Source organism: Pipistrellus kuhlii, unplaced genomic scaffold, assembly GCF_014108245.1.
Source record: "Pipistrellus kuhlii isolate mPipKuh1 unplaced genomic scaffold, mPipKuh1.p scaffold_m20_p_8, whole genome shotgun sequence".
Lineage (NCBI taxonomy): Eukaryota > Metazoa > Chordata > Mammalia > Chiroptera > Vespertilionidae > Pipistrellus > Pipistrellus kuhlii.
In genome coordinates, this window is record NW_023425584.1 from 7,137,829 (window position 1) to 7,153,694 (window position 15,866).

Consider the following 15,866-nt stretch of genomic DNA (forward strand, 5'->3'; position numbering starts at 1 on the left):
AAATATAGCCTACACATATACTTTAAAAAAAAAAGTTTTTTTACTTGCCCGGCTCTGTGTGGTCTCTGTGTGCTTGCCCGGCTCTAAAATGGTTCTAAATGCTGCTGTTTACTTTACAGGGTTGATTACATGTGTTTATGACTGTGATGTTGGGTTTTAATGCACATAAAATATTTTAGGACACTATTTGTTTCAGAATCTTTTTTTCTTCATTTCCCTTCTCTAAAAACTGGTGCGTCTTATGGTCCGGTGCGTCTTATGGTCTGAAAAATACGGTAATGAGTGACATCCTCAAATAACAAAAAGTAAATACAACTATTTGTTTTATAAAATTTTGCTTATTGTTAGGAACAATGAAAATAAATGATGTTTATGGAATCATTTCAGCTTATGTTGTCCTCTTGAGATAACTAGAAACATCCTGGAATATATTGTTAAACAAGTGTTGAGTGTTCTTATACTAGGAGCTGAGTAAGAGATTTGATGACATTCCTTTGTCCTCCACATGTTGAAAGGCAGATGGAAGAGCCTGAATAGGACACAGAGGGAAAGGCCACTGACCTCCTAGTGCCCTGATTGTACAACATGCATACATTTAGTTGAGAGAATTATCTACAGACATCAGCTGGCTCTAAGAGGTCACTTTCAGGTGTGCTGTTCTTACATAGTTTAATTAGTTTGACTTTTTCTTTATGACAAAAATCATTTGATTCACAAAAAAGGTTGAGTATAATCTCAACTTTTCCAAGGGCATTTTAGGTGTGAAGAAAATGTATGTTTAATTCCATGAAGCATTGTTCCAGCAAGGATACAGTGGATTATTGAAAACATTTTATTTGTTGGTTAGGAATGCAGAATAAAGCTGCAGGCAGTAGCTACGTTGCATAAAATTTGTCATCTCATACTCCCGTTTTAGCTTCTGAAATGGACTCATTTGCCATTTTTCCAAAAGCCTTCTTAAATGATATCCCAAAACCATAATCACTCTCTTCCTGGACAGACACCAATGTACATATTGCAAGTATACCAGAATAGTTTTATACTTGCTATATTGCTTTGTTCACATTCTCAAATCCACTTATTAATTTGTCAAATTACTCCTGGGTGCCAGGCATTAGAAGTAAGTATAAAGTGCTGCTGTACAGTTTTCCTTTTTTTTTTTTTTTTTTTTTTTTTTTTTTTTTTTACCTAGACTGAATATTCCTAAACAGGAACCATGTCTGCTATTTCTCTTTTTCTTTCATTTGTTTTTTTTCCCTTTTTTCCCCCCTTTTCTTTCCTTTATTTTCTTTCTGATTTATAGGGTAATTGTTTAGGACTGGGAGCAAAGAAGAATAAATAAAGAAGCATGTTAGTAAGAAAAAGATGTTTAATTTCCTAAAGAAATCTGGATTTAAAAGAAAAAGGCTTAAGTTTGTACTGCATATAGCAGAGGTGGAAAAATATAATTTAACATTCATAGCATGGAGCTGTCACTGAAATGGTGATACTTATCCACATTCTGGAGAAAATGACCATGTGTAGAATAAAAGTGCCATGTAAATAGATATAGTGAGTTGTTGCAGTGATATAGGACTTAGATAGGACATTTTTCCCCCCTCAAAACCAAACAAACAACAAACCAAGAAACTGACTCCTTAAATATGCTTGAGGCTTCACTTTGCCTATTCTAGGTTGTTGTCAAGTATCATGAGGTCAGTAAACGCTCCACAGGTTTTGAGAGTCAGGCTGATCTCTGATTACCTAAGATGTGTACAATTATTATCCAGGTTACCTTAGGTGCGTACAATGACTGGGATAATGGAGTATTACCTGAATGTAATATTATTTGTCTTGTATTTTATATGAGAATGTGACTCTCTGAGTTATAGCAATTTCTGCTCTTTATTTAATATTGAATATGTGCTAGACTTAATTTGTTCCATTTGAGCTTGGTAGTATTATCTTTTCCCCATTATATTGATAGAAATATACAGTCTCTGAATTAAAATTACCAAATTCCAAGTAGCCGAGCTGAGATTATTATCCCCTAAATACATGTATATGGGAGACTAGACTGTCTCACATATAAAGTCCTTTAATTGTGTGTCAAGAACACATCCTAAGATTCAGTAAACATGAATTATCTACAAATGATCCCAGGGATGCCATGGTTAAAGTTGTCCAGTGTTGGTGACACTTAGACAGCAGGGAGCTGAACATTTAGGCCTGACCTTCCAAGGTGCAGTTTAACCACATGGTACAGACTTGAGCCATGAGCTACATATGACTTCAGAAAGCCAAATATTATTAATGGAAAGATAGGACCACTGTTGTCTGAACATAGATTCCTTTCTCTCTTATTGTGAGCCTCATGTGGTAATTCACACTTAAAGTCCACATCCTCAGATTTATTTAAATATTAACAGGGATGCAAAAATCTGTGTTTGTCACACCAAACAACTAGAAACAAGCTACTTTATCATCTCAATTCAAAGGAAGCACAGCCTAATAATAAACCATTCCAATCTTGTTAAACTACAACATTACTTAAAAAAAAAAAAATCTCATGATATGATATCGGCAGGGGCCTTAATTGATCTTTTCAGAGTGCTTATATATTACTGGGTGATGTGTTTCTTTCCCCCCACCATTCAGTGGGCAGCACACCAGTTAGCATGGTGTGTGTGTCCTAAGTTGAAGTCTTATTTTCTTGCATTTGTTTTGTGAGACAGAAGAATGTGGATGGTGGAAATGCAAACTTGGAACTATCTGGGGCTAGAGCTAAACAGAGGCCAACAACATAAGGATTGTGGTGTTTGGACAGAAACATTTACAAAAACTTCGACTGACAAGGTAAGTTTCCCCACTGACTAGTACTACAGGGGTGAAACTCCGGCTGGCGGGCAGTATAAGGCCCGCGAAATCATTTGGTCTGGCACTCCCAAGGCAACTGCAGGTGGGATTTGGAATTCAATAAATCTAGGCGCTCTTTTCATAACAACATAAATTTATAGGAAGCAAATGATGTTATAAATATTCAAATGGCCCTTGGCAGAAAAAGGTTCCCCATCCCTGGGCTAGTAAATCAACACAATCGAAATTCTGGGTTTAGGAAGATTACATTTCCGCTAACTGATGTGCCTCTGATAAAAACAGAAACAGTTACTCTTGCCCCTGCATCCATCAAGGCTTCTGCCATTCTTGAGCACTTACTGAGTGTTTTACATACTCATCTCACTGATCTACCCCAAGAGGGAGGCTCTATTATTGCCCCACTCTCTGGGCAAGGAAGAAATGGAGACCCACAGAGGTGACATGACTTGCCCTTGGTCACAGAGCTATTCAGCTGCAGAGCCCTGGTCTCAAATTTTTAATGTCTCTTCTTATTGATTTCCCCCTGCTGCGATTAATTATGCCTTTCAAATACATGTTTCAGACTGTCTGCTTTGGGCATCTGCCTCCACAGGAAAGGCTGTGAATGTGTTATAGGCATCAGTTGTAGGTCTCTATATTTGAGTTGCCTATGTTCTTTCACAGGAATAACCATTTGGGGACACCCAACCAAAGGTGAGAACCTATAGAATAAATGTCCAGAGATGCTGAAGCAGAGCAAAGGGGATGGCATGACTGAATAATCGGCATTTGACCCCAGGTGAGGTGACCTGACCTGAATCATCCTGGAAATGCACTGGTCTCCATCGAAAGGGCAGCTGAATGGACTAAACTGCACGCATGTGGAAAGGTCAGGTGGCTTCAGCAGAGTGACTGGAGGCACAGATATTCAATGTCAGTCCCCCCACACAGCCCTACACCCTGGAGTTTATTCCTCTTTTAAAGAGAATGTAATAGAGAAATTCGAGCCAGCAATAAGTTAGCCTTCTCGGGAGTCTAATGACATCGTTATAGAACATTCTCACTTTGCTCCGTGAATACAATGTCATTAGTGCCCCTGGGGTTTAGACCACGCTATCTCAGTTATTCTACACAGCCTCTCCCCAGGTTGTACCTCTCCCATATGTTGGAAAAATGAGAGCTGTTACAGACACAAAAGGGTTTGCAATAGCCCCAAGAGCACACAATATTATTTTGTTCATCAATTGTCAAGTGCCTGCAGGGTTCAAAGAGATAGGTCAGTAGAAGGGTGTATATAATATGAATTGTTCTACACTCAGAAAAAAAAACAGGTGTTTGCAGGAATGTGTCTCTAGGGTTCAAATGTAATAGAAGCTGCAGATTCAATTGGGGTCTCTCAACCTCACCCCTTTTCTGAGACCACCAACATGGATGTCAGTATTTTATTTTATTTTTATTTTTAATGATTGAATAATATCTTCTAATGTCCCCACAAACATCCTTTATGGTTAACAGTGAGGCTGGCCCATCACATCCTTCTCAAGTACTTGAAATTCAGTGTACATAGTGGATGTGCAATACATCTGAGGTGAAGGAACACATTTTAGGGCTTAGAAGAGACAATCTTTGTTCCAGAAAGCTACTCAATGGGCAACCAAAAGGATGAACATCCTTCTCAGTTAGCAGTGAGCAAATTTGTTTTGACATGGGGACCAAATAAAATTGTTAATGGGAACAATATTTTAATCTAAAATTAGAAGGGCTTCATTGGTTTTCTCATTGTTAAAGCAGTTTGCACACACTACACAAATTAAAACAATAGTGACAAATAGTAAGTTGAGATTCCTATCACCCAAAGCACGTAAGATGTTAAATAATAAAATATGATTGAAATTGAGTCCCACTCATGGGTATAAGTACAGACAGGGCCATGTGACAAATAGTATCTATGCATTGATAAAACTGCTGTAAGTCCTAACAGACATGATTGTAAAATTATAGTGAGTGACTGATCCCTAACCAATTTTGTGACTGTGTCAAGTAAATACATAGACTCTTAAATACTTTCCCAATTATCTCAAAGCTATTATGAAATAATAAAATGGTCTCAATATAAATATCATTTTAATACACATTATCTTTACAAAGCAAATGAGTACCAGTCATCTCTATAGAGGTGTGGGGCGGGATACATATATGTGAGACCAAATCATATTAGTGATGTCTTGTGTCTATATTCTTTACACCTCAAATAACTGTGATGCCAAAGGCTTAACTCAAAAAGTAGATTAAAAAATGGACACAATATTTCACATTTATCATCACACTTGGATGAGTGTGGATAGACACATGGATGAGTCCCATTAACTTGACAACAGAGGACTTCATACACTTACATGCTAGAGACAGTGCTCAGCTTCCCAATCATTCCTAACCAAACAGGGATTAAGTTTCTGGCTGAGTGAAAGGATTCAGGGCCAAAAATGAGTAGGGAAGAATAGAAAAGGAAACTTTCCCATGAAGGATGGGAAAATGCACCACCCGAAGGCTTCTTTGGAATGGGTAGAGTTGTCCAGAAGGCTGCTGAGAATAGCATGTGTATCCTAGAGGTGACTGATGTAGGATAAGATGAGACAAGATATCTTTCAAGGAAGAAATGAAAGGGTGGAGATGGAAACTGGAAGGCAGCACTTCACAGGAGGTCATAGAGAATAGCGATACTGTGCTGTCTTGTCAGAAGAACTTATCTGAGTAATAACAGTTATTAAAATTTGAATGATCATGTCTATAAATTAGTTTTTCTGAGTGTCATTTAGATCTTTTAACATACATAGAAAATTGGGGTAGGAAGGGAGAAAGAAAGGGGAAAAAGAGAGAGAGGAGATAGAGAAAGAGAGAATGAATGTGAATAAGTATACAATATATCAGGCCAAAAGGGAATGAACTTAATAAAATGAAACAAAGAGGTGAGGGTGTGGATACACCGTCACTGACATTGGATCTCATTGCCCTTTATAATGTGTGTATGTTTAGTGAAATTGCACCGCTCTCTTTGTCCTTATCTCTGGCCACCTTGGGAGTTTTGATCCTTAAAATTACAAAGAGGACAGAGAAGGATCAAAAAGCACTCCCTCTTGGATGCACTGCCATCCATCTTTTTGATGTGAAACATCTAAAACCAGATTCACAAAAATAATTTTCCACTGAGCATTTATTCAGAGCTCTGTTTCTCTGGTGATTCTTCACAAAGGTTTTGTTGCTGGTGCCCAGAGGAAAGACTAATTTAAATGTAGAAAGAGACACTTAAAAAAATAGTCATCTGTTGGCAAATCTCTGAGGGTATTACCTTCCTTTCACACAGGCAGGGAGCTAAACCTGATTGCATTTAGGGTTATCTTTAGCAGCTATCTTTGGAATCAAAACATTCTCATGAGGACTATTGTTCTAACTAATCTACTTATTAAGCTTTTATTCTGTTTTAATAATCTTTTATTAAAAATAAACTCAAAGGGGACAGCAATAGATTTTGCAATTATTAGTGAGGAAAGCACAGCCTATGACCTACAACCACTGGTTTGTCTAAACCTCTTTTGAAAGCTGTATTTTAAATCATTATACTTAATTACAGGCACTCACTCCCCCATCTGCACTCCCACCCTCCATCCCCTAAAAAGTACAACCAGTATGAAGCTGACTTTCCTCCAATTTGGCATTGGGATGAAAAACTCAGTACGTGTGATGTGTAACTACAGTTTCAAGAAGTGTCATGCAGCAGCTGAGGGTGGCATGTCAGAAAAGGGCAACACGCCATGGAATATTTGTGAGTAGGATGCGCAAAGCTTTGTCTAAAGCAATTCTTTGTGCCATCTAATGTGAACCTGTGTCTTTCACTTCCTGTATGCATCTGTATGCATGTATGCATTATTCTTCTGGCAAGAGATGCTTCCATATTTCTTTGGACTAAAAGCTATAGTCCCCAAACTAATGAAATGAAGATTTTGTAATAAATGAGCATATATATATATATATATATATATATATATATATATAGAGAGAGAGAGAGAGAGAGAGAGAGAGAGAGAGAGAGAGAGAGAGAGAGAAACACACCATGATTTTCATGAAAACATTGAGAAACATGGCAGGTAGACTCTCACCCAAATCATCCTGGTTTCCTTGGAAATACTCCCACTGTTTCTTAATTTATTTCTTCAATTCTATTTGGAAATTCCAAAGGGAAGAAGCAGCCTATGGCTATGTTAAAAGCATGCTCGTTAAAAATGCAGGACCACATGACTGCTAATTTATTCTTTAACTCCTGATCAAATATTTTAATACATTAGGCCTTTATTATCAGAAGTCACTGTTTTCCAGATCATTCTCACTCAAGGTCAAGCAGAAAGGTTTTAAGAATCATCTAAAAGCAAAAAGGGAAATTAATCCCCTCCTTGTGCATTGGCATCGTTTTCTTTCTAAGAAGCCAGGAAATGCTCAAGGGACCTCTCCCTCTATTAGAGAGCAGGGACAATGCTAGAAGTCAAATTAATGCAAATGTGGAACGACCTAGCCAGTAATAGTGCTTAACATGTGTGGAATGGTTCTAAAATGTATGAAACAGCATCAACATTAGTTAACGCAACCTTCTAACACTTTCATAAGAGACATAGGATGTAAAGTGAGACAACAATCCTCGATAGCACAAGGCAAGTCTCAGATAAACAAGACTAGAGCTAGAATTCTCTATTTCACCAGAGGGTGTTTGTGGAGCTGAGGGAGATTTGACTCGATGACCTTGAACTCTTATCCTTAAATACACAAGGCAGCCTCAGGAAGGAGGGAGAAGTGAAAACACTGAGCTCACATACTCCGGGAGTGACTCCGGGAGTCAAGGGAGCTTTTCAAAGGCGAGACAACCAGATCATGATTTCTCTGTTGGGGACTTTGTTATGAGAATTGGGGCACTGAGGTCCCAATGAAAGACATTCTCCCCAGATGAAAGATCAATATCTAATTTGATTTGCAGGCAAGAAATAAACTTCAGGATGGAGAGTTGTTGACTGTGTTTTCCTGGGACTTCTCTTCCACTTTACCAGGCTGCTGGCCATGTCTTAAGTAACATACAGAGAAACTGAGATATGTAGAAGCTTCCTATGAATCCCTGCAATTTATGATCTACACCAACCAATACATGGTGGTATACTTGGCACATTCCTATTATATTTATAACCTGAGAAAAAAAAGCAAGAGTCACTCACATCAGTGGGATAAATGACCAGAGAACAAAAGTGGACATTACAGAGGGACTGCCCCCTTTTCTCTGTCCCTGTCAGATACTGTTGTTGGCCATTAGTTGTTTTCCCAATCCTTCTCTCTAACCAAATCCCAATTTTGCTTATGCTAGAAGGTTAGCCCCTCCCCTAGCCCAGAGGATGGACCTATATTTTGTCCAATTGTCTAGTAATTTCTTGCACTCGATTTATTTGATGGATGGGTGGGCAGACATATCCAAGTAAACATAAAGGAAAAGAAGCTGTGTTAGAGTCTGAGAATGATTTTACTCTCTGATGGAAAAAGAGATCCTTGAGATAAAGCCCTTCCCTATGTGTACCTCCTGGTTTGGATGCAGTCCTATGAGAGTGAAACACTTGAAAGTGAAGCCGAATGCAATGGAAGGGGAAACATGGCCAACACCATCACAAAGACACCATTGAACTACTGATCTACTGAACTGGTCCAGAAATCATCTACCTCTATAATTGAAGGACTTTTACTCCATAATTGAAGGGTATATCAAACACAAGTTAAGATTTGGACTGAATTTAAAGTAATGTCTTCTATTGTCCACTTTGCTTCCCAGCTATAAGTTGAGGAATGGAGATCTGGAGATCTCAGACTATTTGTGAAAAATATCAAGTATAGGATATCATTGGGGCTAATATCATTAATATTATATATAAATATAAATATATGAATATATATGTAGATATATGTATGCTTGTATATGTAAAATGTGCCAGGCACTCGAAGTACTATGCTTGATCTATATTATTTAACTTTCAAATAATTCTAAAATAACTTTCACATTTATTCCCAATTTACAGATGAGGCAACTTAATCTTAGAGGACTTCAGTAATCTGCTGAGGCAATGGCAAATATTTGAAGAAGTCATGATTTTGTCAGCAATCCTAAGTAGATTTAGTTTGGAGTAGAAAGTGTCACATAACAGGTAGGTCAATACCTATGTGAACTTAGTTAGAACATTCTCAATGCTTACTGCCATTTTAAAAATATGTATTTTTTATTGATTTCTTAGAGAGAGAGGTAAGAAGAGGAAGAAAGAGAAACAGCAGTGAGAGAGAAACATCCATTAGCTACCCCTTGCATAAACCCCGACCAGGGACCTCACCTGCCAACCTACCTGGCTTGTTCCCTGGCTGGGAATCTAACCGGAAACCTTTTGGTGCATGGGAAGACACCCAACCCACTGAGCCACATGGGACAGGGCTCACTATCATTTTTTAGAAGTTTCACTTCTATTGCTTCCAACCTACAGATTGCAGCATAAGCCCTTGTGGCAAATGAAAAACATGTGCTTAGGAAGGTCCCAGATGATGCAGGCTCCAGTTGGTACATGTCACCCTCAGGGACTTACTGATTCACAGTCTCCATGCCCAGTGGGAGCAAAGTCCAGTTAATGGTAGTTGCCACCTCTTACACCTTTGCTGATGGGAATCACCTGTTTACACAAATCCCTGTGACTTTGGTCCAATAGAAAACCACACAGAGCATGTCCAGCAATGGAATCAAAGGTTACTGAAGCAGAAGTTATCAGCTGGATTAGCAGCAGTGTGCAGGAGAGGAATGAGAATGATGTTGGTGATTTTTGATCTGATTGTATTTAGAAGATAATGTCAATGAAAACTGAGTACTGTTACTAGTGCAAAGTAAATGTAGGGGCAGATGGAGACATTGAGAGAGAATAGAGAGGCCACTTTCCAAGGAAAGCCCTCCAATTGTATTAACATTAGAGCAATTCCATACCACATGGTTTTTTTTTTGTTTGTTTGTTTTTAAATAAAGTAATTGAAGAAACCCAATGACCAACTATCAGAGTCAATTTATATAAGGGTAAAATCCAAGATGGAACCCCAAGTGATTTTTTATTTACTTGATTAGTTTACAACGGTCATTTTCAAAATGCAGGACATCTACAACACATCCAAAGATATTATAGTAGCTGTTTTCTGAATGGTTGGCGATTTATTCTGTCACACTGCTACTATAAAAATCAAAATAGTTTGAAGTTGTGTTAACTTCATCCCTCTCATAGCCTATTCTGTCCCTCATGAGCTGTATGTTTTAAAAATTATGAAATGGGATATATGCACTTTTTGTGTGATGTTTGTGATCAGGATGAAGATATTACCCTGCTAATAACAATAAAATCATCAATCATAGTACCAGGAAGAACCAGGAAGAATAGTGTGACTGTTTACTATAAGCCTTATGCTAGGTGATTTTATATGTATCATCTTATTCATTTTCCATAGTAATCCTATGAAGGATAAAATCTTTGCCCCTCCCTAGGGAGATTGAAAGACTTTGCCCAAGGTCACACAGCTAGGACACCAGGTGTATTTGAACACAGTCTGCTTCCTTGTAGAATCTAAGCTTCACATGACTCTATGTGCCTTCCTCTTCAGAGTCTACTAATACAATAAGATTCATGATACTTAATATCATATTTTAAAAAGACCTTAGGGTTATTTAGCCCATGTCTTGACTAGTATAAGCTCAGTTCCGTACAAAGCCATGCCTTAAGGTTGTACAGACCAAAAATATAATGAGAGTTCAGGAAGGGTTTAGAGAAATTCTTGGATGATAGATCTTTCCCAGTTAGGGATGCCTCCTTTGAGGACAATATCACGAAGGGCAACTATCATCATGTCACACCATTGTCCCTTGGCGCTACTATAAAAGACAAAATACTGAATAGTGTGGACTATAAGTCTTATCCCACATGACTTTTTATGTTCTTATGATTCTTAAAATATATCTAAGTAACCTATTTCTACAATTCATCAAACTTAACCATGAGAAATAACTGAATCTTGCTGTTACTTGTCCAATTGGAGGCAAAGGTGAAGCCATTCTTATTAGAAGAAAGCATTGCTATTTTTGTAGCTTGTTTTGTTGGACTGGAAATAATTGGACTATGAGAAGATCTGGGTCCTTTTTTCATCTCTGCCTCCTAGGTGCTGTATGACCCTGAGCAAGTCAAACTCTGAGCTGCACTTTACTCATTAACAGCATGAACGACTTGAAGCTGGGGCACTTACCCTCAGGGAAAGGGTGGAATTAAAACAGAAAATCATCAGGCAGCAAAGAGCCAGCCAAGGGAATTTGTTTATCTATTGCTGAATTCTAGATGGAAAAAAAAAAAAGTACCTTCTTAAAAATGTACCTTAGACCTGCCCTTAGGCAAATTTTGGACTCAAAATTTACATAACCAGCATATATCAGGAAATTCCAAGACAAGGAATCAAAGTGGTCTTGACATGGTTATATTTTATAGAACCTGGCAGAAGCCAGCAGAAATTTCTCTACGAGGATAGAATGCATCCTCTATTCAGGTCTCAAAAAATATTCACGGATTAATTACACGTAACACAAGTTCACTCTCCAAAACTGCAAAACAAACAAGGAAGAGAGAGTTCATGCACAGTAATCAGCAGAAACAATAGGAAAAAAGCTTTAGATACTGAAATTATGAGATTTTGATTATAACATAAGTATGTCTAAGTGTTTTTTGTTTGTTTGTTTGTTTGTTTTTTAAGAAATGAAATAGCTTCACAGAGAAAGCAAAGAGGAAGGGAGAAAGAAGAGTCAGGATAGAAATGGTGGCTCAAATTCCAACTGTGGTCCCCACAGCTCTTCCAGGGTTAGCCCAGAACAGCAAAAAGAGGCCAGCCAGTCTTTCCCAGAATGGCAGCAGCAGCAGGGAATATGGCGCTGGTAAGAAGAAAAAAGTGTCTGCCTTTAGCTTTGCACAGGGTATCAGTATGGAAGCCATGAGTGAGAATAAAATGCCCTCTAAATTTAGCACAGGACCTGTGGAAAAAACTTCAAAACCTATGCCATTTAAGGATCCCAACTTTGTGCACTCTGGTCATGTTGGCATTAGCTGGCAAGAAGAAGAGAACCTGGAAGAACCTGAAATAAATTCTTGTTTCTGAATGGGCATTGTCATGGCAATTGAATGATCCTAGCTACTTCAGTATTGATGCTTCTTCATCCTTCAAACCAGCTAAGTATTCTGATGTTTCAGGTCTTCTTGTTGACTACACTGACCCCAGAGCAAGCTGCAGTTCAGCACCATTGAAGGTTGCCCTCCGATGTCGTCACTGGCTACCTGGCCCTGAGAAAGGCCACAAGCATCATGTGGCCTTGAGAAATGGCGGTGAAGTAGAAAACTTTCCAAGACAGACTTGGACTCAGTTTTGTTCCATGGAAACGCTCATTCTGCCATCAGTCTGGAAATGTCCGTGCTGGGCTTTGGAAACACTGTTTGGCATTAAGGTGTGTGTTTTATGTTTTCCCTCCAAGTGTGATATTTCCTGTTGAGTTAAATTATATTTCATTTGTTGCCTCAAGTAAAGTCATTTGATAAGAAAAATAAGGAATTGAAATAATGAGAAAGGAGTAAGAAGTTATTGAAGAAAGACCGGTCAGATTTGTAATATTAATTTATAGAAATAAATTATTCTAAATAGAAATTCAAGAAGTAAAAAAAAATAAAATCATTGAATAAAAACTCAATGTATATGTTTAGTAGTATATTAGAATTAGTACACAGAATTTATCTAGAATGCCGAAGAGACTGAAAAGAACACTAAAATATGAGACAATAAGAGAAACTGGGAAAGATAAAATGAAAATGCCTTGGACAAATCTAACTTACCTTATAGGGAAAAAAATAATAAATAAAATGTGGGAAAATAATATAGCTAAGAAGTTTTCAAAGGTGATAAAGAATCTGAATCATCAGATTAAGAAAACACAATAAATTTGAAATGTAATAATAAGAAAGAAACATATATCTAGCCACAATGGAGTAAAACTTCCCAATCCAAGACAATGAAAAGATCTTAGTAACAACCAGCAATTAAAAACAGATTATCTACATAGGAAAAACATTTACTCTCAACAGATTTCCCAGCCACAACAATTAAAGACAAAAAAGACTAAAAATCTTCTAAATATTTAAATGCCTGTTGGAAACAAAAAATTTCAACTTAGAACTGGCTAAACTATTATTTAGTAATGAGTATTTTTTAAACAAACAAACACATAAGAGTTTGTCACCAACTGATCCTAGTTAAAGGAACCTCTCCTAGAGTAATGGCCCCATGGCCAGAGATTCTGATTTAGATGGTATGAGGAACAAGTCTGGTATTTATATCTCGATCTCTAATTATGTGTGTGTGTGTGTGTGTGTGTGTGTGTGTGTATATATATATATATATATATATATATATATATATATATATATCTGTATGCCTATATATCTTCCAACCTATAGCTTTGAGCACAAGTCCCTATAGCAAATGAAAAACATACACTAGGAAAGGTTCCTAATGATGCAGACTTCAGATAATATATGTCATCCTCAGATTATATATATTAAAAATATATTTTTTTCAGTAGGCCCCAGATTCTGCATTTCTAACAAGCCCTCAAGTGATACTGATAATGTTGGTCCATGGATGTTATTTTAAGCAGCAAGATTCCAAAGGAAAAGTTCAGGAATATGAAAATTTATCTCAGGAAAATGACTGAGGTTCAAGAAACAATGATTAATGCAGAATTTATTACTTTATTTATTTATTTATATTTTATTGATTTTTTTTACAGAGAGGGATAGAGAGAAACATCGATGAGAGAGAATCATCGATCAGCTGCCTCTTGCACACCCCCTACTGGGGATGAGCCCACAACCAAGGTACATGCCCTTGACCGGAATCGAACCCAGGACCTTTCAGTCCACAGGGCGACGCTCTATCCACTGAGCCAAACCAGTTTTTGCAATGCAGAATTTATTAAATGTGGATAGCTCTATATAAATATTAACCATATAAAATGGTAAGAATGAAGTTTAATTTTGTATGAAAAACAAGTAAAACTGGGAGAGAATAAGCAGTTAAACTGTTCCAAGATCTTCATATTGTTTTGATGAGACAGAGCTACTTATCACAATGAATGCTTTGGTGCAGAGCCAGAGTTTTACAATTGTTTTTGAAGCACAAGCAAATCAGAATGCTTTTGAGAGTAAAGGGGGAGCTATTAATAATTACCCTGGATAACAGCCAGGATCATCCCAGAAACATCAGGACAATGGTCCACTTCCCTTAAGAGCTGAGAGGTGGCTGAATGAGCTGATCTCTGGGCCCCTTCCTCTCCCACTATCCCTAGGCCCAACTGATGAGAAACTCCCTCTTTTTGTTTTCTTAACACCTCCCAGCTCTATGAAAATGTTCACTTGAAATAAAAAACAACGGAAACTCATGAACCCAAACAACAGCATGGTGGTTGCCAGAGAGAAGGGGGTGTGGAAAGAAGGGGGGACCTAATATATGGTGACGAGAAGATTTGACTTTGGGTGGTGGGAAAATAGCACGATATACACATCTTGTATCATAGAAACCCACACCCGAAACCTATACAATTATGTTGACCAATGTCACTCCAATTAATTTAATTTAAAAATACAAAAGAAAAAATATAATAGACACCTGTTGATTTTGCCTGTGTGGCATCGATTCCCTCTGCTTTTGGTAAATGTGCCTCAATTTCCTTTTGGGAAAACCACACCTCCCGCAATCCCTGTCATTCCCTCGTTCTATGCCAATTCCAGGATTGGAAACATCCCCCAAGCCTGGCCAATAAGGTCATTCTATTCTCTTGACCAGTATGATTGGCTGAAGTGTAAGTATATGAGTCAGGATAGCCAATGAGAATCAAGCTAGAGAATCGTAAAAAGAGATCGAAAGTGTGGCTGAATTTTCTGCTTGTAAACATGCAGGTGCTGGGAACCAACAGGTGGAGGGGCGTGTCTGAGATCCATGCCAAACCAGAAGGCAAGATACACACAGGGTCCTCATGACATGGTAAGTACCACTGAATCTAATCTAAAGCAAATTATACTCATGAAGTGAGATAATATCTCTTAAACCATTTTGGGGTATTGTCTTATTAACTTTATTTTTGTTTTTACTCTTATTTACTTAAGCCAGTTTGAATTGGTTTTCTCTACCACAAGAGATAATTAATAAGGTATGTAATTTGTGAAAACCAATTGAGTAAATTAACTTGGCAGAGGCTTTTCATTTAGTGACGTCACTGGCGTGGCACCAGCTACACAAGAATGAGACTGAGAATTACTGTGTCTTCCCCCTCATATGCTATTACTCAAATCAATGGCCCGAAGCTGCTGTGAACTTTTAAAATGCTTACTGTTTCTAAAAATAGTTTTTCTAACCCAACTCCCCTTAGAATTGGAAAAATGAGCCAGATGTGTACAATACCCAATTCACACCCCAAGATAGGCAGCTTATAAAATTTTGTTGATAGGCTGATTTTTAAAACTTTTGAAGGGTTTGGTTTAGATCATAGATATTCAGTTAAAGCAAGTGGCTAGAAGTAAGGTTTTGAATTTCTTTGCTTCTGATTGAAAAATTTACAACTATGAGTTATTTCTATGCATCATTGTCAGTATTCCATGGAAAGTCACAACAATAAATACGGTAGCTGCTCAGTTCACAGTGCCCAAATGATTATTAAAAATATCTATTATTTTGATTTTTCTAAAACATTACCAATATTCTAAAATAGTCTACATTTGGTGAATTTGAATACTTTGATTTTAAAATATAATTTATTAGAGGCCCAGTGCACAAAATTCGTGTGTGGGGATTGGGGGTGGGGAGAAAGGTGTCCCTCAGCCCAGGGTGCACTCTCTCCAATCTGGGACCCC

The 15,866-nt window shown here is 37.6% G+C and overlaps 1 protein-coding gene and 1 pseudogene across 5 annotated transcripts in view; one reads left to right on the forward strand and one right to left on the reverse strand.

The window, feature by feature from the left end:
• The window catches only part of TENM2 (teneurin transmembrane protein 2), an 867,288-nt gene that overhangs the window by 517,910 nt on the left and 333,512 nt on the right, over positions 1-15,866 (reverse strand). The gene's annotated exons all lie outside the window — the stretch shown is intronic.
• Positions 11,721-12,509, forward strand: LOC118711465 (annotated as a pseudogene).